At 43.4% G+C, this 22587-nt stretch overlaps 1 protein-coding gene and 1 long non-coding RNA gene across 3 annotated transcripts in view; one reads left to right on the top strand and one right to left on the bottom strand.

Annotated features, from left to right (window-relative positions):
- Hr4 (nuclear hormone receptor 4) overlaps positions 1-22587 on the bottom strand; it is a 140450-nt gene that overhangs the window by 72704 nt on the left and 45159 nt on the right. The gene's annotated exons all lie outside the window — the stretch shown is intronic.
- On the top strand, positions 2647-6301 carry LOC147657587 (uncharacterized). Its single transcript, XR_015292074.1, has 3 exons — positions 2647-3235; positions 3306-3370; positions 5897-6301. It is a non-coding gene; the product is annotated as an uncharacterized LOC147657587 (long non-coding RNA).

Genomic DNA, 22587 nt, shown 5'->3' with positions numbered 1-22587 from the left:
TATCAAAACATAATAGTTTTATACGTTAATTTACGCGCGAAATCGTTTTAAATTAGCTAAGAAATTCAGCGAACGGGAAATCGTTGTTGGTACTTGGCAAAGGGTTTAACCGTGAGATCGAGGGAAGAAAAATCTTCCTCGAAGCTGGCGAAGTTTCCTCTGCGGATAGATACGGCGCCGCTCTCTCGCCTCCGCTCTCGTGGGATACGCCTACTCCATTCCGTTTGAATCATCGTGCGGCGGTATAATGAAAATATGTGGCACAAAGAGCTCGCGAGCCAGCCGCTACCAAAATAGGACGTGTCTTTTTCTCGCTGATTAGCGATGTACACGGTGTCCCGTTTCCATAGATTCCGTAGATTCAGATAAGAAAGTTAATTGGACGTATAATTTTATTATCTCGCGGCGTGGAACGTGGGTTAACTCAACCGGTTTCGAATCAAGCGTTATTTACGTATATATACATATATAAATAAAATTTCACCGGCTTTTTTCCTCGTCCATCCTCGAAAATTGTCTAAAAGTTTCTATAAAAATTCTCCTTAACGATTCTCCGCCGTAAAATCGTCGACAGATAGAAACGAACGACTGCTGGGCTTGGATCGGCTTGAACATACATATATATTCGTCCAATGGAATTCTTCGTTGCCTCTCCGCGTCGATAGATTTCGCTTAGATAAACTTCTGCGTGCACGGATCCGACAAAACTTCTCGTCTTTCCATCCACTTTCCTCGATCGTAACGAGTAACGGTAAATAAAGAAGCATGCTTTCTTTTAGCGACTCGAATCGAAAGGATTCGTGAAATTCGTGAAATTCGTGAAATTCGAAAAGCACACGGCGTTTCGTGTCGCAACGGAACGACGATACGGGGAAGGGGAGGGGGACAGAGGCGAGAAAAGAGTGGGGAGATCCGTCAAGAGCGCAAGATTCACAAGTCGGTCGCAGCGACAGTGGCGGCGACCAAGCGAACGAACGAGTCTGTACGAGTACACACTCTATTAGGATTACGCAACTAGTGAAACTATCCCGGCAGCGTGGCCGTTCCGCTCGTTCCATCATCACGGCCTCCTCTGTCGTTCTATCGGTTCCACCGACCGTTGGGTTGGCCGTTGGCTAAACTCTCTCCCTTCCGCCCCCTCCCTCTCTCGAGGAGCAAGAGTAAGTTTATTGCCAAAGTTTTCGGACACAACGACCGCGGATAACCCTGGACACGAGGAATAGGCCATCGCGCACTCGCGCTGCCAGGCCTTTCGCCTTTTGCATCCACGAAACGACGTAATCTCGGGCCCCAGGGTTACTCCCCTCCCTTCTCCTCCCTTTTTCTTTTCCATCTCTCACGCGTCCCTCACGTCACGTTGCACCTCCGCCTTGTTCCAGGTCTGCTCCCTGCTTCGGTCACCGTCACTCGACTTTTCTCTCTCTCTCTCTCTCTCTCTCTCTCTCTCTCTCTCTCCGTGGTTCTCCGAACCGGTGGAGCTTGATTTATCGCCCACCCCGCGCCAACAAGATTGCGCAACGAAGAAGATGAGCCACTTTCGAGATCGCGCGTTATTCGTTTTTTTGTTTTGTTTCTCTTTGAACGGAGGAAAGAGAGAAGGGGAGAGGATCGACCAATTTTAGGAAATTCTGTGATATGATGTTTAGGGGATCTATAGATTTTTCCATCGATCTTTTCAAACAAGGATTGAAAGATTTTTATCGAAGGATGGATTGAATTAAAATTTCGAGCGAGGTTATTTGAAGTTTATTTATTAATATAATTAGACTCTCTCTTCGTTATATTTTTGAATTATAAATTATTCAAATAACTTGTCGAAGTAACTTATTGTTTTTTTTTTTTTTTAATTTTGCCTGTTTCGCTTTCTATGCCAAATTTTCATTTTATAAATCTACGCGAAATGTATATGTTTAGAGAATTTTCTAACCTTTTCCAAGGAAAAAAGAAAAAAAGAAAAAAAAGACTCGAGTTGCCCGAACTCGAAATTCTTAAACAATTTCCTATCCTATCTCAAAAGAATACTATTCACTCTATCAAATATTTCATCGTATCCTCAAAATCATCCACTGATTCATCGATAAAATGAAAGTAACGAAAAAAAAAAAGAAGCGAGAAATAATCGGAAATATCCGCGTTGAAACAGTCTCGAGGCGATCTGTAACTGTAACGCTCTCGAGGGAGGGTTACGCGTCGGGGGAGAGCGTTAATCGGCCTAGGAAGATTTATTTTTCGTGAACGGTTCGCCGCCGGCTAGTTTCACTAGTTGCGTAACACAGCAATAGAGACCGTCTAATAACTACCACTATCGCTGCGACCGACTTGCAATCGAGACAGAGTCGAGATCGCTGCCAGTTAATTCGAGAAAGTTGCAACCGGCCGTAGATCCTGGCCCGAGAGAAGAAAAGCAAACTTACTACTTGCTTAGCACCGCACCGACATCTTTTCTCTCTCGCTCTCCTCTTTTCTTTTCCCTTTTTTTTTTTTTCTGTTCGAACCGTTGACGGTGCTCATTTCGAACAACTCTTTGAAGAATTTAACATCCTTCTTTCGATCTTCACGTCTTCGAATGTTTTTTTTATCTTTCTCTCGAATCGAGAAAATTTGTTATTTCGAGTTTGGGAAGATAGGTTTCGAGGTTAAGTTTCTAGAAAGTTTCTGGGTGTTGTTAGTTCTCTGCGCTGATGGGAGTGATAACACGTTCAAAGATTCGAGGATAGAAAACGATGGAATAATTTAGTGATCGGTCGTCGCATCGATTTTCTTGCGATACTATATTTGTGTCAATTTTGTTCATTTTCTCGCTTATGGATTTGGATTTGTTTCGTGAAAATGGAAACCTAACCTCTCTCGAGCGTTCTTCGTTTATTCTTCTTCGTTTATCAATTTAAACGATTATATCAATCTTTTCTCACTTTGAACGATTTGTTTCGCAAGAAACGATCGAGAATGGCAGAAGAAGGGAGCACTTCTGTTTCTATAGGAAAGAACGAAGAGGTAAAAGTTATTCCTAGTGACGATTCTCCGTTTATTAATTTTCTCATTTTGAACGATTTGTTTCGCGGAAAACGATCGAGAAGAGAGGATAACAGAAGAAGGGATTAAAAGTTATTCAACTAGCAATGATACTTACTGATCCCTCGTTTTATTAATTTTCTCGAATTTCGAACGAATTGTTTCGATCGAGGATGGCATAAGAAGAGAGATATCTAACATTTTTGCACGAAAGAACGAAGAGGTAAAAGTTATTCATAGTGATTCTCCGTTTATTATTAATTTATTATTAATTTTCGAACGATTTGTTGCAGGGAGGAGAGGACGGCAGAGGAAGGGAGACACCTAATTCTCTCGAGCGTTCTTCGTGCATCGATAGGTAATAGTTTCACCAGTTGCATAACGAGCTTGCCGCGCGATACACGTTGTCGAACCGCATTGTAAACGGACCCTTTAAACGGGTCCAAGAATATTTATTCGTTTCACGAAATTAAATAAACTATGCATTGTTGAAACGCGATAGATTCGTGCGATAGATTCGTTTTTGGTAATAATAATAATTCACGAGAAGTCTCTCGTTAAATTTCTCTTCGAATTTAAAGAGAGATAACTTATTTATTACGCGAGGAAGGAAAAATTGGAAATACGATATCCCACAATCTCGTTTCGTTCCTCGAGATTTATGCGAGATCGATATTAAAAAACATTCGTTAAAATAAAATAAAAAAATCTCGCAGAAGATGAGAGAGAATGAAAAATAAATCGAATTAAATAACCGGAAACATCACATTACGGATCGATTGCATACTTTGTTCCACCGCTCGACATTCGTTGTACACACGCGCCCTTTTCGTGTGTTCCGTTTACAAACGCAAAAAAATACACGTCGCAAAAATGTTTGCTCGTACAATAATAACGAAGGATCCGTGACGAGATACAAATATATAAATTTAACACGTCGTCAGCGCCGCACTGCGAACCGGTCAAACCATTCTTTTCTTCTCCTCGAGTCAACCAAAAAAGGCCAGAATGACGTAATATAGCATGTAAGTACAATCGAGTAAGAATTCAAGACTCGTATAGAGAGCGGTCTACGCAACTGGAAATCGTATCTGTTTCCCCATCCCCCCCCCTTCCCCGATTACAACCCACAGAAAATCTAAAGTCAAAGCAAATAGCTTTGTATTTCTACAATTCCAACTTCAAAATTAAGAGGAATATTCTCGAATATCCTCTAACGTCGCGTTATTCGACGCGAAATATGGACAGAAACGAGTGTACAAGGAGATGGATCGATTGAGAGCCACTGTGTCATGGCGGCGGAGGCGGAACAAAGACAGCGAGAGAGGCTGGTTATCTCGCTCGCGAAGACGCGTGTATGTACGCGGTTGAAACGAATGCAGAAGTGCATTGCAAGCGGTACGAGCGTGCAGGCTTAGTTTGTAGCTCGCCGGCTGATAGTGTTGCGCAAACGTCATCGAAAAGTTCATGATACAAAGTCACGTTACGAAAACGGCGAATGACGCGAGCGCCCCGTTATACATCGAGAGCGAGAGCGAGACGGACAGCGAGGGAGTGCATCGAGTGAATGTTAATGCCAATTCGAACACGGCTGTAATAATAATAATGCCTAGGCCGCGGCCAGGCGATAGACCACGACAACAATAACGCTTTTTCCTTTCCGTTAGAAAACATTATCCGACGATCCTTTTCGACTTTTAGAGGCTTCGACGAGAAAAACTCCTCTTCTTCTCTTTTTTCTCTTTTTTTTTTATTTAACCAGAATCGATTGTTACGGTCGTTCAATAGTGGAATACTGAATTCCTCTATTAATGGTTACATCGAGCATAATAGTCGATTTTCTTATACCGACTACAACTTTCTTGCAATTGCATTTTTCTTATATCCAACCGAGAGCAATTAATTGATTGAAAATTTCAATTATCCAATACGTTATTTTAAATCGAAGAAGGATAGGAATGAATGAAAGGAATAGAAATGTTTTGCTATTTCGACTATATTACAATACGATATCCTTCGGTGATATTCGTTTAACCGATTCGAGGGAATTGCACTCTTTTTCGCACAAACAGTGCGAGTGAGTTCTTACGTGGCTACGCAACATGAAAGGAAATGAAAAGGAGTATGAATTATCTTACAAACAAGTTTTAATTTCTATTTTATAAAAGAAAAGGAGAGTTCGTTTTTTAAAAAATTTCAAAAGGCAAGAAGCGTGAAATCGAGAGTCGCGTGTATAAACCTGGAAGAAAGTATTTTAGCTATTAAAATGGAAATTTGCATAATGTTAATTACATTGATTTAATGCTATCCTCGAAATTTTTCCACCGATAGAAATTCGATTTTTGCGCAGATTTCTTCGATGCCTATCTAAATCCGCATTTTTTTCCTCGATATCCAAAACATTCCAACGTCGTGATTTTCTATAAATTTTCCAAGAAACATCGTAAACGTACGACTCGCGATCGGACACTTCGTTCGGCTTTCAACACTGCTTCTTCGAATTGCGTTTCAACTAAAATCGAACGAACAAGTACCATTTATCCGTAACATTGCAAACGAGTCGATCGAATTTTTTTATTTTTTTTTTTTCTCATTTTTAAAATTAACGAGAATTTTCGATAATCGTGAAATTAAATAACATTTCGATAATAAATAACGTTTCTTTCGATTTTTTTCGAATAATTTGACAGAATGTAGGTGTGCCAATTGTCTAATTATAAGATAGAAAGTATATTATATCGTTTATTTTTCTTTCTTGTTAAAAATTATGAAGAAATTGGAAGAAATTCTAAAATTGTCCCGAATTGTTTTGATGATTTTATATTTGCCTTAATACCTCTTTTTTTTTCTTTCTGATCTAATAGAAATTCATTATCTTTTTTAGATTAATTTGGACAGTGGCAAGTGTTACGAAGATAGAAAATTCTATTTTGAAAATACAATTATCATCATATCATCAGTGTATCTCTCAGAGATCCGCATGAAAAGTGTAGAAAAAGTTTGTACGTAACAAGTTCCATTTATTTCGTAATTTTATTCCGAATAAAACGAGAAATATTTTTAAAAATTATCGCGTTTCGTGAAAAAAAAAAAACACTCGACATCTTTACGTTACTTTTCGAAACGAAACGAAACTAGAAATAGTTATTAACACGTTTTACCCTCTCCTCGCATGCAACGAAAAATATCACGAAATCACGATCGAATGTATTCCCGGTTTCTGGGTTACTCGCGTTAATCCCGTTTCGCGATTTCTGAAAACGAAGCGTACCTTTTCCGTGCAGCCTTTAACCTACATATCGTTTCATCTCCTCCCGTTTCGTGAATATGGCGCGTTTTAAAAAAAAAAAAAAAAAAAAAAGAAAAAATATCCAACGCCGATAAGAAAATCACTTACCGGCTGCAATTTCACAAAACTCGTGTGCGCGGCCTGTTGGGAACGCGTGACACGCATTGTCACATTCCTTCCTCTTTGGCCGAACATCGGTCGATATCACAACGCGTCTGCACAGCGTCGTGCAAAGAATAATGTCGAAGGTGGAATCCTGGCGTTTCGTTAACGCGTAGCAATAATTTTCGCTTTGTATCATACGGATAGAATAATGTTCCTCGCAGTAGCTTGAGAAAACGTTAATTCATGTTGATGTACGTACTCGTTAGACCGAGAGAAACAAATCGTGGATCTAGGCATGCGTGGATTTAATAACGTAATAACGTGACATTTACCGATTGTTTTTTCTTAAGATTACTTTGAAACGGGAAATATCGAAATTCCCTCGTTATTTTTATTCTCGAATGTACACAATACATGTGTTTCTTCGATTCGATTTCCTTTCGCGAAAAATTTTCCTCGAATGAAAGTAATTTCGCATATCGGATGGAAGTCGCGACTGGAAAAGGAAAAAAAGGATGCCGAAAAGGTGAAAAGCGAAAAATAGAGGAACGGGTTTCTTTTCGTTTTTCGTTGAACGATCTGCAAAGCAAAAACTGCGGCCAACCCTTTGATCTTGGCTAAACGACGATAATGGCCACGGTCGGGATCCATTATCGTTTCCGAGAGGCTGCGTTTTTCGCAGGTCCCTGCTATTCGCCACTGTTTCCGGCGAGCATGGTGCGTCTGCATGCCAGTTTCGATTCGAGCGATTCACCTCGGCTGGCCTAAATAAACAACCGAGAATACATCGACCCGACCAGCTAGCTTGCTCTAGGAACACGATTCCGCGTTGTTTATACCAGACGGCCAAAGATTCGATCGGCCACAAGAGAACCGGAAACAACGTCCAATGAAAATCAATGCTCTTTTCTAATATCGATGCTAATGCACTTTGAGCATTTCGAATCGAATTTAATCAATTTTGAAAACCGCTTTCACTCGATGCACTTAGACGCGAGAATATCTTCGTTATTAATTCTCAACGCTAAATCTAAACAGAATACTCGAATCTTCGTGAAACGTAACTTCCGAATAAAACGGAACGAAACAAACCACGTTAAAGTTTAAAACCACGCGCATTTTAATCTACTCTGATCATATGTCCGATTATTCGAAATAACTCGTCGATCGTCGTTTACGGAAAACGCGAAACGTGCCACGATTAGGTTAGGATGGCGAGCGCGGCATTTGGCGGCAGAAGGTCGACGGTGGCGCGCGTGACGGAAATATCCTCGGCGATTATGGGCGAGGAAGAGATGGCACAAAGGCTGACACACACACACACACACGCTCGCGCTTGTCCCGCCACGGGTGGCGTTCGTGGCGTTACATAAGGCAAACTTACTGGCCCTAGCGAATTGCCTGTTTAGCGCGCGCTATCGCGCCGCCATTTTTCCACCTAGTTATCCGAGGTATCGGCGAATTTTTAAACGACCTACTTCTCCTTATCGCACGGAGGAGGCTTAACCGGGGGGAACGAAGGGGCTATTTCGCGGAACGATGTCGCGCCTCTTGTCATTGAAAGTGTTCAAGATCTAGTGCAGACCGCGGGGAACGTTATCTTTGCGTGTAAGCGGACGCTATTTTTGCGCGCGGAAATCTTTCGGGCCGCGATGAATGAACGCCGCGCAAACGGGATGAATGAACTCTTTCGGAGAGATGGGGTTCCATTCAGAATAAGAAATTGGTATTCCAGATGCGTAACTGTGCGGGGTATTCGATGAAAAACCGTTCGAGATTCGCGTGATACGTATCGAGCGAGAAAGACGCTTGGTAAATGTATGTAAGGTAGAAAATTCAAGCGTTTATAATCATTTTTTTCTTTTAAATTCCTTGTCATTGAAATTCGACAGGCATATATTAGATTCGATTTCGTTGAATCATTTATGGTAAAGAATCGACGTATTTATACAATATATATATAAGGAAATTGAAAAAATAAAATTACGAAGAACGATTCATATAAATGCTTATGAGAAAAACATCGCGTGCGATAACAATTATCATTATTTTCGATCGTGATATGTGAAAGATCGAGGAATTCGTAATGAAGAGGGGCCGGATAGATATTTTGAAACATCTTTATTTTCATTATTGCCATCGAAAGGTTTAATTTTAATCGAAAACCGTTTCTTTTCCATAGGGGAAACGACGGGGAATCGCAGAATCGTCGTATTCGACTTTGATATCGCTAAAACGTTTCTATTTCTGCACCGCATGAATTACGTTTGTCCCCCAGCTTTCACTTTAATCGTCGTCAAGAACGGGTCTCCCCGTATTAGGGACAACCGTCTAAATTAGGTCGTCGTATAATCTTCATTCGTTTCGAGGCAACAACGAGCTGCCCAGCTGCATGGGACACCCTGCACAGGAAATTCCATCTCTCAATTTCCCTTCTGTTCAACCGATTAAAGCCCGCCGCTCAGCTGGATTTTCAAGCGGATCGTCAACCATCGATTCTTTTCCCTCCTCCCCCCTCGAGAAGATATCACCACCCGTATCCCGACGATCTTTCGACGAGTCTCGACTTCTCTTCAGAATACTCGATTCTCGCTTAGATTTCTCGTTAGAATCGTTACCAGAAGATTACGGCGCGTATAATCGACCTCGGTCAACAGGAGGCCGCGTCTACGAGCCAGCTACTACTCTTATTTGCCAGGTGAACGTTTTTTTTGTTTTCTTTTTTTTCTTTCTTTTCCAGTTCCCCTCCAGAGATCCAAGGATTCCAAACATCGCTTGACCCAGATCTTCGTTAAACTTCGACCGTGGTAAACAGACCGGTAGCGTTTCGTCACTCTTTCTCTCTCTCTCTCTCTCTCTCTCTCTCTCTCTCTCTCTCTCTCTCTCTCGTGATAACTCTTCTACATCTTCGACTTACTATCTTTGAAGATATTGATCGAAACTTTGCCGATTTTTACCCTGACCTCTGATCATCCTATAATAAACGATCGATTCGGATTCCACAGAGGGGGGGAATCGCTCTTGAAAATGAATGATTCGAGCATCTGCCGCGTCGTGGCGGTTCGATCGGCGTATTATTCTCGCTAGTAGTTTTTATATTTGCGAGTATATGAATCGAGTATATATCTCGAGTACACAGTTTCCTTCTCCTTCTCCCTCTCTCTCGTTAAATATAGAGATGTTTACAACCACATAGGAATAATTTGCTACGATAACGTAGACGTACTCTATTTACCGTCACGCGAGCGTGATTCGCGACAGATTATAGCATCCGGACTATATTTCGTCAGACAGAGTCTAGAGAGATAGTGCTCTAATAACAATAAGATAAGTTTACCTCGGGCTTATTACTTTGTTATTCGTTATTATCGGGCCGCCAAGTCGGCTGATGTCTCGGCGAGCCGTTGATATCGCGGAACAACGAGCGATATTATTCGAGCAAAATAACGTTCGTTCAAACGTTCGTTTTCGTTGGGGGAAAATCGAAAATCGAGATTTACGTATTCCTTTATTATTATTTAAATTCTATCCTCGTTTATATAATATATTTTCTTCGAGACTGTACCTTTTTTTTTTTCTCCTTCTTCTTTTTCAATACACGGGTGAAGGAAGCTGGCTCCCCCTCTACCTCGCGCGAGCAATGACTTTTTTTTTTCCCCCTCGCATGCGATTATGAATCACTGCATAATATCCTCTCGACGGCCTTAACCGACAGAAGGAAAACGAAAGGCCGCGAACGCCTCGACTTTGTCTATTTATTCTTGCAGCCTTTACGTATTATGTTTATTTCGTAAGAAACAACGAATCGATGGAATGAAAACTATGAATGGCCGTTTTTATCCTCTCTTCTAACTCTTCTTCTTCTTCTTCTTCTTCGTAATATGATTCACGTCGTCCTTTTAATTTCGTACGTACACATATATATATATAAATTCGTAACATCTCCAAGAATCTTATTAATATAAAAAAAAAGAAAAGAAACAAACGATTCACAACGCTTCCTCCAATATACACAATACATGTATTGTGATACATGTATTTACATAAAAGATCGAGCGGTGTGTAGCTGGAGGCGAAACGAGCTTGGACAAAAAACGAAAGCGATCTTCTCGCGGAGAAATTTCTTGTTGCGCGAGATATAGGTGTGGAGAATGAGAGAGAGGATAGAGAGCGGCCGTTATCCGCATCATCGCGTTTCTCCATCGGGCCACGAAGCGGGAGAAGTGCCCTCCGTCAATCGGCTCGCAAGTAGAGCGTGCACATCGTGTACAAGAACGGACCCTTTTGCCGTTGTCGAAGAGAGGGTTCGATTCGATCGCGCGAACTCACCGCCATCTCGAGAGTTTTGCACTCGTTCGATTCTTTACTTTTTTTTTTTTTTTTTTTTTTTTCCTTTTTCCTTTCCTCTCTCAGAAGGAGAATTCGACTCGAAAAAACGTTCCTTTTCGCAATCTCTTTGAACGATACGCAGCGCGCGAGAAGAGGGGAGAGGGAAGGGCGCAAGGAGAAATCCGAGGATCGAGTCATGGAAGATAAGTTGGGAACGGAAAGGCGAGGAGCGATGTTCAAGGAGAAGGAAGATCGGCAGGGAGGAGGGGGGGAGGCGTGTAGAACGCGTACGAGAGCGGCGTTATTGCTCGTTATCACGAACTTTTTAATGCAACAGCCGCCGTGTTTACAAGCGTGGAACGAACGAGCCGTGTCAACAAGATAATGCAACTTCTTCTCTCTTTTGCACGCCCGGCATATTAGATTAATGCACCGAGTGAAAAAAAGAAAAAGAAGGAGAGGAGGGGGGGAGGCGGGGGGAGGAGAAGGAAAAATCGCAATCGCTCGCAATAAATAGAGAATGAAACTTGGTTCGCTTGGTACAACACCTAGAGAGAACGAACGCCTCCTCCAAGGCGAAGGAAAGTCCGTTGCGTAATACGATAAAAACTTCAATAACTTCGTCCTATATTCCAAAGTAATTGGCCTTCCTTTAATATGCACGACACCTTGTTGCCGTTGCGGTAATTCATGCCGCCGCGTTACATATTCTTAAAAATCCCGCTCCCCTCACGAACGCACAACGGGCTGCTGCGCACAACGAGCTGCGCGAAACGCGCCTCCGATATCCACCAGCTTTTCGCGTCGTAAAAATTAAAAACTCTACACTCTACTTCCGTTTTGCTTAAAAAGCTTTTGTCCCGTCTCGCTTATTAAATTCTTCGAATTTAATGGCGAGGATTGTAAAAAAGAATGAAAAAGGGAAAGAAATTAACCGTTAGTTAATTCCGGAAACCAATAAGTGGAAATAAAGCTGGGATTCCGAGTGTACCCCTGAAATTCGCTCGCATACACTTAAACTTCGTCCCAAGTTCAAGCTCCCCGTACACAACCCCATGATCGAGCGACCTAAATCGAGAGCGAGCCACCCGTCGGCCCAGAAAACACACTGGTCGGACGAATTTCGACCTCGAAACGGGGAGAGACGTTTTTGAAAAATCGTGCGTAAACGGACGCGGTATTCCCCGTATCGAAATCTCTCGAATAACCGTGTATATTCGAATCGTGCCTTTCCCACGTTTCGATTCTTTTATACCATCGGGACGAATCTAATCTACGGTGTTCCTTGTACATTTAAACAAACGGACGAACAAATGGTGAAAACCTGCGATCCTGGATCAACCCTCGTGGAAAACACGGCCGGGACACGGTTAGGAAAATCAGGGCGCCTAGGCGAGCGAATCCATCCCTGAACCTATCGTGACCTATCGTGGAGAGTGTGTTGTGCATGCGGCATGCACGCAGACACGCACAGGTCGCGGCTCGATGCACCGAGAGCCGAGTCGACGTGTACGTGTAGTCCACGCGGAGTGGTGGGGAGAGCTTGAAGCGCGGCGGGGCGGAAGGTTGGGGGAGAGGGAGGAGGGTTAGGTGTAGTATCGGTCATTACCTCCGCCGAGTAACTGGGTCAGTCGTCACAGCGCCTCGGTTCGCTCACTGGCTGCCCGTTTTGCACCGTTCTCCCACTTCCCTCTCTCTCTTTCCCTCTCTCTCGCGTCCCTCCATCTCGTTCCTTCCTCGTTCGCTTTGTCTCTCTCCGCTTCGACTGGTTTTCTTCGTTTACTCGCCTCGTCCCCACCCCGCTGCCCGCCTGTCGGCCGTATCCCCGCTTCGAAAGCGTAGCGCACGATTCTCGAGGCGGCCACAGGAGGTTAGACCTTGGATTGGAAGCGCGGCGCGGAAAACATCCGCCTTTTTTCCCCCGGTTTCGCAGCGGGAGAGGCTACGTTTCGCGAGGCTTGTTTTTTTTTCGCGGGGGATACAACGGTGGCCGTTGTTTTCGAACAACGGGGTGGATCGCCAACAACTCGAGGGGTCTTGTTTCTGAATCAACCTCCTTCAGGATTATTAACTCTCCTGTTACGGATATCTCTCGGCCGGGTGGTGGGGATAGGAACGCCACGTTCGTGGCGAACGAGCTCGATTATTCTTTGTCGAGCGGATTTCGATCTACGTCGACTGTTGTTTGTTTGTTTTTGTTTTTTGTTTTTTTTCTTTTTTTCTTTTTTGGTTGGATATCGATTGATTATTTTATTGAGATATATTTTTTTCTTTTTACAAACGTTTCTTGTCGAAGAGGAGTTGGAGAGCATGAGATGCGAGTTAGACAGGTCTCGTTTTCATGTTTCATTCAACGTGTTTCGCGCTGTGCGCGTCATCGATGACCTGTGACATTCGACTTAACTTTGATCTAGAGGATACGATTCTTGCGAATTAAAGTTCATAGAATTATTCGAAATAATTATTAGTCGAAAGAAAACAACTGATTTTATCATTTTAAAAATACTTATGATGAATCCTTTTGCTATTTTTCGTACTGCTATTCACTCGTACTGTTTTTTCTACTACGAAATAAATCGTATATTTTACCTCGCCTCGTCCCGACTCGATTAGGAACGAAACATAGGAAAAATAGGAAAAATCGCAGCTACCTGTTGTGGACTGTGACGGCCGTGTAAAACCCATGTTGCTTCCACGTGATCCATTTATCTATTCGACGAAAGGAAAAACCGAGATTGGATGCGTTCGGTTGTGCAATCGTTGGTCGAAGGACACACGAAGGCGTGCGACGACAATTAATTCCGCAGCGGAAGAATGGAGCGATGAAGAGAATTAAGGGAGGGGAAGGAAAAGCGGAAGGGATGGACTAATTTGAGGCGACATTTCGCCCGGTGAATAACGATAATCGAGCGCAATTATTGCTGCAATAATGCTACCCTTCCCGTGTTAATTCCGTCGACAATTAACCCCTTCGCATCAGAATTCTACCACGAATTTTCCACGAAATATTCCCTTTTTTTTTCACGCAGAAACGCGTGGAAATTTTCACAACAACATTTTAGAAAATAACAACAATTATTACACGGATAATTTTGAAACACAATAATTAACGGAGCCGCTATCGGCCCGACTATTTCGTCAAACATACGGAATAGGTAGGGGAGCAAAGTTATTTTCCGAGGATTGAACAGTCGCCAGACTCGTCCATATCGTATCTGTCCGACGCGAAATTTCACGACGCGCGTGCCAAATAAGCCGGGTGTACGGGTGTAGAGATAAAACGTAATACGCTCTGTTATCTTCGATCCGAGGGGTGTGACCTAAAAACGCCGCGGAATAGGTTACCATCCCACTCGTGTCAACACGTACGACACACGAGCTCCGTCTCTCTGAACGATCGTGGGATGCGTTTATCAGACGCCATGGAGGAGGGGTCGTTTTCTCCGAACGTCCATCGAAATATCACCCCGATAAATCCTCGAGGAGACGCGTAATTGTTCCTCGACCGGTGAAGGAAGCGCGGATAAATTCTTCTTCCTTTTTTTTTTTTTTTTTAATACGAATGAAATAAATAGAAGTTTTAAACTCGTTGGATCATTTCAATGTTGATAGTGGAATTAATAAGTCGACGAGATCCTGGAGATTTTTCTAATATTTCAAGGTTTAAGATTCTAGTGCAAATATGCGAATAGAAGACTAGGCTGAGATTGTTCTCTCGTTTTCATAAGTCTCGGCTGGATTTCATTCGGATGTTCTGATAAAATTGTTTCGTTTGGATTGGAATCTTTTTTTTTTTTTTTTTTTTTCTTTTTAGTTAAAGTATATATTAAAATAGTGAGAAATTTTAAACTCCTCTTGGATCATTTCAACGTTGATAGTGGAATTAATAAGTGACGAGGTTCTGGATTTTTTTTCTAGTTTCAAGGTTTAAGATTCTAGTGCAAATATGCAAATAGAAGACAGCTTGCTCGAGATTATTTTCTCGTTTTTATAAGAAAAATGTAAATTAGTCTTAGGAATAGATTTCATAAATGTCTTTTGATAAAATTGGATTGGATTCAGCTCTCTTTTTTTATATATCAAAGCAAACAGAAATTTCTTTGTTCGTTATTCCAATGTTGGTGGTGGAAATAATAATGCTACAAAATTCTAGACTTTGTCCAACCATTTGAAGGTTTAAGATTCTACGTGCAAATATGCAGGTGTAAAAAACTGGGCGTCTGGGCTTGAGTTTATTTGGCACTGGAAAACACTGGTTTTTGTTGTACTTGGAAATGTTATGTGCCAAATAAAAAAAAAAAAAAAAAAGAAACAAACGAAATAAAAGTGTGTCTATTATTAGGCGAAACAGGTTATGGATAAAAGTCGAAAAGAGTCGAGCATATCGATGCCAAAACGAGAAAGAACATACATTTGGCCATTACTTTTTATTTCGGAAAAAAACTTTTAAAATATCATAACTGATTAAACTGATGATAACTGATGATTAAATTTCGTTGTTACATAAATTGTAGAAAGAATGCAAAATGATTTTAATAAAACGAACGATTTAATAATATTGTCCGTATGAAAATTGCGTATAACGGATAAAATTTTCCAATTTGCAAATTTATAATATACGCGGGGGGAAAAAAAAAGAAAAAAAAAAGAAGAAAAATTCGATCGATATCCATTTATTTTTGTCGTTTCACCTCCTCGATTGTCTTTCTAACGAAGCTCGTAGAGATCGTGTAATCGGGTTTTTCCCCGTTATTCGTTGGAAAATAAATTGCCTCGTCTCGAAACATCGCGCCGATAATTCACGGACAAACTAAATTTTAATCGGGGAATGAAAAATCATGAGGAATTAATTAGCAAAAAAAGTGGGACGGATTGCGTAAACCGTATTAAAAACAAAATTTGAATTAAAAGAAAGAAAGAAAAGTCGTCGTAGAAGAGTAAAAGTTCATCGTCTCAATCGTCATCGAACAATCGGTCATTTCTCTCGTTCGAATGAAAACATTCGCGCGTAACATTATGAATCGGCAACATTTTCAAATATTCTCACCTCGTTCCACACATCTCCTGACATACATACATGTCTCCTACATTTATTCCTACGACATACAATAATCCTTTTCCGTTATTATTTTTCACGGCAACAAGAGCCTTTACGTAAAAAAAAAAGAAAAAAAAAAAAAATATACAAACAGATTCTTTGTTGAAGAAAAGAGAGAAATCGACGGATCCATCGATTCGTCGATCGCCAAATATCCAAAGGAAGTCGGCCAAGAAGAAAACGAGCCTAATAAGAAGACAGTATTCGATGGAATTGCAGTATTCGAAATTGCAACGAGCGATTAACGAAGGTTCGAAGCGTTGCATATCAGTGTTATGAGGGGCATTCTGGGGCAAAGGTTGAGGAACGCTCGCCCTCCTCCCCCTCGAAAATACTACACTCCCCCTCCCACGTCCACTCCCCACCACGAGACCAGTCAGGCAATGCTCTCTCGGCCCGGTGCTTTCGTCCGACCTACCCCAACATCCCTCTCCTCCTCCTCCTCCTACCCCTTTTCTCTCTTCCGCCCGCACGGCTTCACTCTCACTCTCTCTCTCTCTCTCTCCCTCGCTCCCCCTCCACACGGATGTACCCGCTGCTCCTTCCGCCTCGCTTTCTCTCTCCTTCGTGATACCCGCTGGGGGGAGGCTGTACATCCGTCTCTCCCTTTCGTGTGCAGCGCTCCCCTCTTCGTCGCTCCGCTTCTTAAAGGGGTAAAGGTCCTGTTCGAACGATCCTTCTCCTCTCCTCTTTCCCTCCCTTTTTTTTTGAGAATTAGGGTGGAGAATAGGCGGGCGATCGGATACAAGTGGTCGGATAGGATTTTATTTTACGATGGAATTTAATCCGCCTTCGACGAGATGGATGGAATTATGATAAATCGTCGTGCGATGAATCCACGTTTGTCAACGTGGCGGCGCACTCGACTCGATTGGGGTGGTATATTTTCGAATCGATAAAACTCGGCGAGTTACGCGTAAAAATAGACCACGACCTAGCCCAACCTCGACGGTGGGCGCAGACATCGACGCATTTCGCAGTTTCTTTCATCCCTCTTTTTCGCTTCCTCTTCCTTCGCGCTAATCTTTCGAGACGATGAGCGATGCGATAGGATCAGTTTGATAGAGTTGGCTCGAGCTTGACACAACTCGTTTAGCTAGGAAGAGGAATTTTTCTCGAGGAGGAGGAAAAAGTGGGTCGGTTGGATCCCTTTGAACTCTACTCGTACGAGGGATAAAAAGAAGAAGGGATCGGTCGTTGATGATCCGCGAACGAGGAGGAGATTCCTTTCGATTCGAGAGAGAAGAAAAAGGAACTCTTTTGCCTCCTTCGAATTTTTTTTTTCGAAAGAGAAAGATCGCGAAAGATCGAACGAATATTTAGATGCGGAGGAGAGATTTGTTTATTTTACGTGTGTATATTGCTCTCGTATTTGAATCGACAAATTTGTACAATATGAACGATCAAGATCGAGCAAAAATCGAATATTTTGCCGATTCGATCCCGTTTCTACGCCTTCCACCTTTCCTCTTGTTTCACGGGTTCTAATACGAGCCTTTAACGCGTGAGAATGCAGAATTCGAGAGGAAATTTTCTTTTCACGAGTGACAATTTTGAAGAGTGCCAATTTCGCGAGACAGGAAATGAAAAAGAAAAAAATAAGAGACGAAAATTAGAAAGTATTTTTCGAAGATTGAAAAATTGAGAGTGGAGGGAGATGAAGGGAATTTCGGTAAAGCTAGCCACGTTTCGAGAGGATAGCGAGAGAGAGAGAGAGAGAGTCTTGATAAAGCGTCTATTTTTGCGAGCGTAAAAGCCGGGTGTGCGCGCGTTGCAGCGGCGCTCTGCGTGAAGAGGGTCGTGGCACAATGCATGCTGACCCATATTCGGGTCGTTGCTATTTCAGATCCATCCTTTCCATAGAGGAAGGTCGTCGGACTACGTGGCGAGCGAGCCGGTTATGTAACGAGCCGCTTGTTTTTAACGCCCGACTCGCGGAAACACGCGATCCGCCGTGCATGCGCCTCGAAAAAAAAAAAAAAAAAGAGGAAAAAAAAAAAGGAACAAAAAAAAAACATAACGTTGTATTTAATCGTTCTGGAAGATATTAAACACGATTACCGGGCAACGGTGGAGAAAAATTACGGTAATTTTATTTTTCTATTTTTTTTCTCTCGAACGAACGAAAGATCGTTTTTCTTTTTTTTTTTTTTTTTTTTTTTTGTTGCCGGTGACACGATCTTTTTACGCCTGTGTGCAGGGTTTAGAAAGCTCGAAAGCTGGGCTGGGGAAAAAATTGTCGATCCAACAACAACGGATTTTCCGTATTTCTCGTTCGTTCGTTCGATTCATTATATCGCGTTACTCGTTTATTGAAAATAGTTTTTTTTTCCTAAAAATTAATATCGTTTTACGATTCTGCATTGAAACGTATCTTATCCTCGCGATATCGCTTTAATTACCATCATTTGCACGATAAAGTAAAGCTTGGATAGTAGAGATTGGTTGTTCCGATTTTTTTTGAATACTGAGAAATTTCAGGGGATAGGTTAGAATAATCTCGAATATATGAAAATACGTTGGTTGGGACACTTTTTTGGAAAAATTTCTTGAGAATCGACGAGCGGTTCGCTCGTAAAACTCGTGCAAATATCGGAACGAATATCAACGAGTGAATATCTTATCGTGAAAAATGAGATCCGGAAAAGGAGTATAAAGAGTGGAGTAGGAGCGTTAGATCGGTGGTTTGATCGATCGATGGAAACGTCACCTCCGTTGTGTACAACGCATTCGATGTCCGGCTATTTCATCGATTCGTTCTATTTACTTGGGACCGTATTTGCGCGGATTTAGCGCAACATTTCGTCGTTTCACCTCGGCCGATAAATAACCACGGAGTTTAACCAGTTTTCTCGCAGAAAACTGATTCGGCCGCGATTTATTTTATCGAATCCATAATAATCCTGTTATCATCGTCATTTTTAAATTAGGCGATTGAATTATTTTCAATTTTCAAACGAATATTGAATCTGTGTCTGTTCTTTTAATATGGAATAAAAAAAATCGATTTCTTTTTTTTTCTTTTTTTTTTCTTTTGAAGAAAAGAATCCAAGAAATGTTCTTTAAGCAACAAATCGGCGGATTTGTTTATAAACCGTGGCGTTAATAAAGTCGGATAATCGGTGTTTAAAGTTTCAATAAAATTGACGGCTCTGTTACAGGAGTTTTTTCTTGCGAGTCAAGGTTGCGTCCGACCATTAAGTGGCTCGTACTACTGTCGCTGAAATTTTTCGTCCCGGAAGAATATTTCGCAACTTGGAAAACGATTGGATGGATCTCTTCTTAAAATTCACTTCTCCACGCTTCTCCAATCGATTCTCTCATCGAAATTTTATCCAAAAAAATTTCCTCTCCCTTCGAGAATGAACCCCAGCGAATTTTCAAAAAAAAAAGTTAACGCGATAAATTGACGATGGGAGTGAAATTCGATAGAATCCGAGGGAGAACGCAATTGTCCCAAACCCTTATTCGAAACCTGGTCTCTCATAAACAAATATTTCCTCCAAGAGAAATGGCCGCCCTGTTCCACGAACAACATCGTAGTTCAACTCGGTTCGAACAGCATCGTACGTAGCTACGACCGCAAACGGTTTCTCCCCCGTTCCTTCGCAGTTTTCGCCTTCCCTCGCTTCACTTTCGCTATCGTTCCGCCTCGCATATCCGTCGATTCGGCCGCCACGTCGATCGGATATAAGCGCTTTCGTCGACAATTTCACGCCTCGTCGAGCACGGCCGCGATATAACGCGTGCTCCCCTCCCTCACCTTGAACGCGCCAAGACAGAGAGAGCCTTAAAGGCTCGCGTAATCGAGGAAAACTCGTTGGAGCGGCGTGGAAAAACGAGATAAAGATCCCCTGGAAGTCGTGGAAGTTGCGATCTCGACGACAGTCCTCCACAGACTTTTTAACCCCGCTCTGAAACGCCGCTTTTTTTTCCCTTTTTTTTCTTGTCGACTTGTAATCGCGAGAGAACGGAAAGAAAAAAAATTGAAAAAAAATCCGTCCCATATACATCGTCGGATTATCGGATTTTTCCTTTTCTTGTTTAACAATTTTTAATTATTCCCAACGTCTATCATCCGCCAATCTTAAAAACTACGTTCGAAATATATACATCGTATATCAATTTCGGAAGAATCTTGTTCGAAATTCGTGCCCCCCCCCCCACATATTTGGGGGGCAGCGAATAGACACACACACGCGCGACGAGTGAAAAGGGAGAAAGGGGGTCGAGGATTAATCGAAACCCCCCTCGTCCGAGCATCCGCTGGATCCACTTTCTCTCCTTCTCTCCGCGTTAACGAGGCGAACCGTCGCCGGGGGATTCCCCACCTGGAATGCGTGCACCTCGCCGCGCTCGAACGGGCGCACCCCACTCCTCCTCCTCCTCCATCCCCACGCGCTCGCCTCTCATCCCCACCACGCGGCCCGATCCCCGCCCGATCCTTTGCCCTCCCCTCTTCTCCCCCCACCACGACGCTCCCGTGAATCAGGGGGTGGCGAAACAGCGGTGGAGAAACGCGCACGCGCGAAAATAGTAAACACTCCCCGACTGCGCAATGCGACTCGCGTTGAGGCAGGTCCGGCATACGTATGCATACGTGCGAAGCGACGGCACACACCGATACCTTCCACCACACCTCTCGTCGTGTAGGTGCGAATAGTGGCGCGCGTGTATACGTGCACGCGAAGAGAGAGAGAGAGAGAGAGAAAGAAAGGGGTGAGTGTGGGTGGGCAGCAGCTCGATACCGGTCTGGGTTCAATGCACACCGAGTCTCTCTCTCTCTCCCCTACCCCACCTGCTCTCTTTCAACCCCTTCATCCATCCCGCGGATCATGCACTCTCCGCATCGTTGAGCCTTGCTTCTCGCCCCTCCCTCTCGCCACCCATCGTTACCGTCGTCGAGGGAGAAGGGGGAGGAGGGGTTTTTTTCCTCTATCTTTTTCCTTATCGTGTCCTTGCCTTTGTACGAGGCGCCCCCTCCTCCTTCTTCTTCTTCTTCTCGATCCGGGGACCAACTTGGTCGACGAATCGAGTGGAATGGGAAGTTTAAAGGGAGGGGTGGAGAGGCAAGATGTTTTCTAAGCGGGAGAAAAGGGGACGGGTCGGTTGCGGATGGTCAGGGTAGGTAGAGAGAGAGAGAGAGGCGGGGGTGCGCCGCCAGGTTTTTGAACGAGGCTCTCTCTCCTCCCCTTTCCTCGAGGGTTGAGCGAGTTTTTCGAAATGAGAGAGACTCGAAAATATTGCGAACGAAGCGTGGTTCCATCGAAGAGGAGGAGGAGGAGGAAGATAGACGCTCGATCCGAGGAAAGGAAATCGAAGGAATATCGAGACGAGACGTTGCGTCCATATCGGCTCCCCGCGAAATCTTGTTTCACGCTGGATCACGTTAACTCTTTATGGAAACGGCGAGCTGATCTCGCGAGTAGGTGGATTGGAAAAGAGAAACGAGGGTGGGACGCGTCGTGCAAACTCCATCGAGAATTTTTTCCTCCTCGTTCGAGTTAGAATCCCGTGAATCAAGTTTGGCTTCGATCGCAATTATTATTGGAGGAAACAATCGACTTTGCTCCACGATTTATACGCGTTGCGTTTAACGAGATCCGAACGAAAGAAAACAGGATACTCGAGCCTTCTTCTCGTCTCGCGACCACCGAATAATTCATCGAGGAACGGGATGTTTCGATTTCGGGGGACGGAAAGAAAGAAGCCGGCGGGGGTGGGCTCGAGGGGGAGGACGTCGAAATTGACGTGCCCTCGAGGGATACTTCTGCTCTGGCATCAATCGAGCTTTTCCACCGACGCCCTTACGCCGCTCTCTCTATATTTCGATCTTGAGGGAATGAGAGGCAGAGAGGGGGATGAAAGAAGAAGAAGGAGAGAAAATTGGTGTCCCCCGCGCGTTTCGACGTACGGACAGGCGTATTTACGATATTCAGCTCCTCTTTTTTTCTTCGACGAACTCTGCAAAACGAGCGGTGCCGTTTTGAAGAGTTTTATCGCGGCTCCGGGGAAACGAATGAACACTTTTAAGAAATTGACGGCGCGGCCGAAGAATCTTTGCTCGTAACCCCGCGGACGGTTTTATTTTCGTCTTCTTCTTTGTCCCCCACGATTTAACACGCGCGAGAATTTTCTCCTCGGATCCTATTATTCCCCTTTCTTGTTTTTACAATAACGTGATAAAATTCGAAGCGACACTCGTCGGGGGAAAGAGGATCCGTTTGTTAAGCCAAGTGCAACAATTTCCAAAAAAGAAAAAGCGAGAAAGCGGAGGAGACTTACAAACGAAGAGAAGAGTCTCTCTATCGCATTTCTCCTTCGAATTTTTTTCGGAACCATGCAGCCGCGTGGTGAAACGAAATAAGAAAAGAAATGGCCTCCCCTCGTTCGATCAAAAAATCGCAAAAAATCGGACAACTTTCATCATAACTCGCGATCGTCCAATATTCCGGACGACAGCCTCCTTCCTCCCTCGCCTCCGACGCCAGGAATCGCGAACTAGAACTTCGACGAACGCGGTTGACCCTGGCAGCCGGAAGAAGAAGAAGAAGAAGAAGAACGAGAAGATCGCTCATCGACCGTCTATCTCCCCACCACCCCTTCGTCGTCATCGTGATCGTAATCATCCTCGATTCCACCACCAGGATTCGATCCCGTCATCGAATCATCCAGCGGGACGGGACGATGTGAGGATCGATCGCGATTAAAAGTCCTGCACCGATGTAAACAAACTGCGAACCGCGGGGAGGAT

This window comes from Apis florea, unplaced genomic scaffold (genome assembly GCF_048593485.1).
Source record: "Apis florea isolate Af1SG1 unplaced genomic scaffold, ASM4859348v1 contig_3068_pilon, whole genome shotgun sequence".
Lineage (NCBI taxonomy): Eukaryota > Metazoa > Arthropoda > Insecta > Hymenoptera > Apidae > Apis > Apis florea.
Note: the sequence above shows the minus strand (reverse complement) of the source record. Positions and strands in the feature narration are given on the sequence as shown.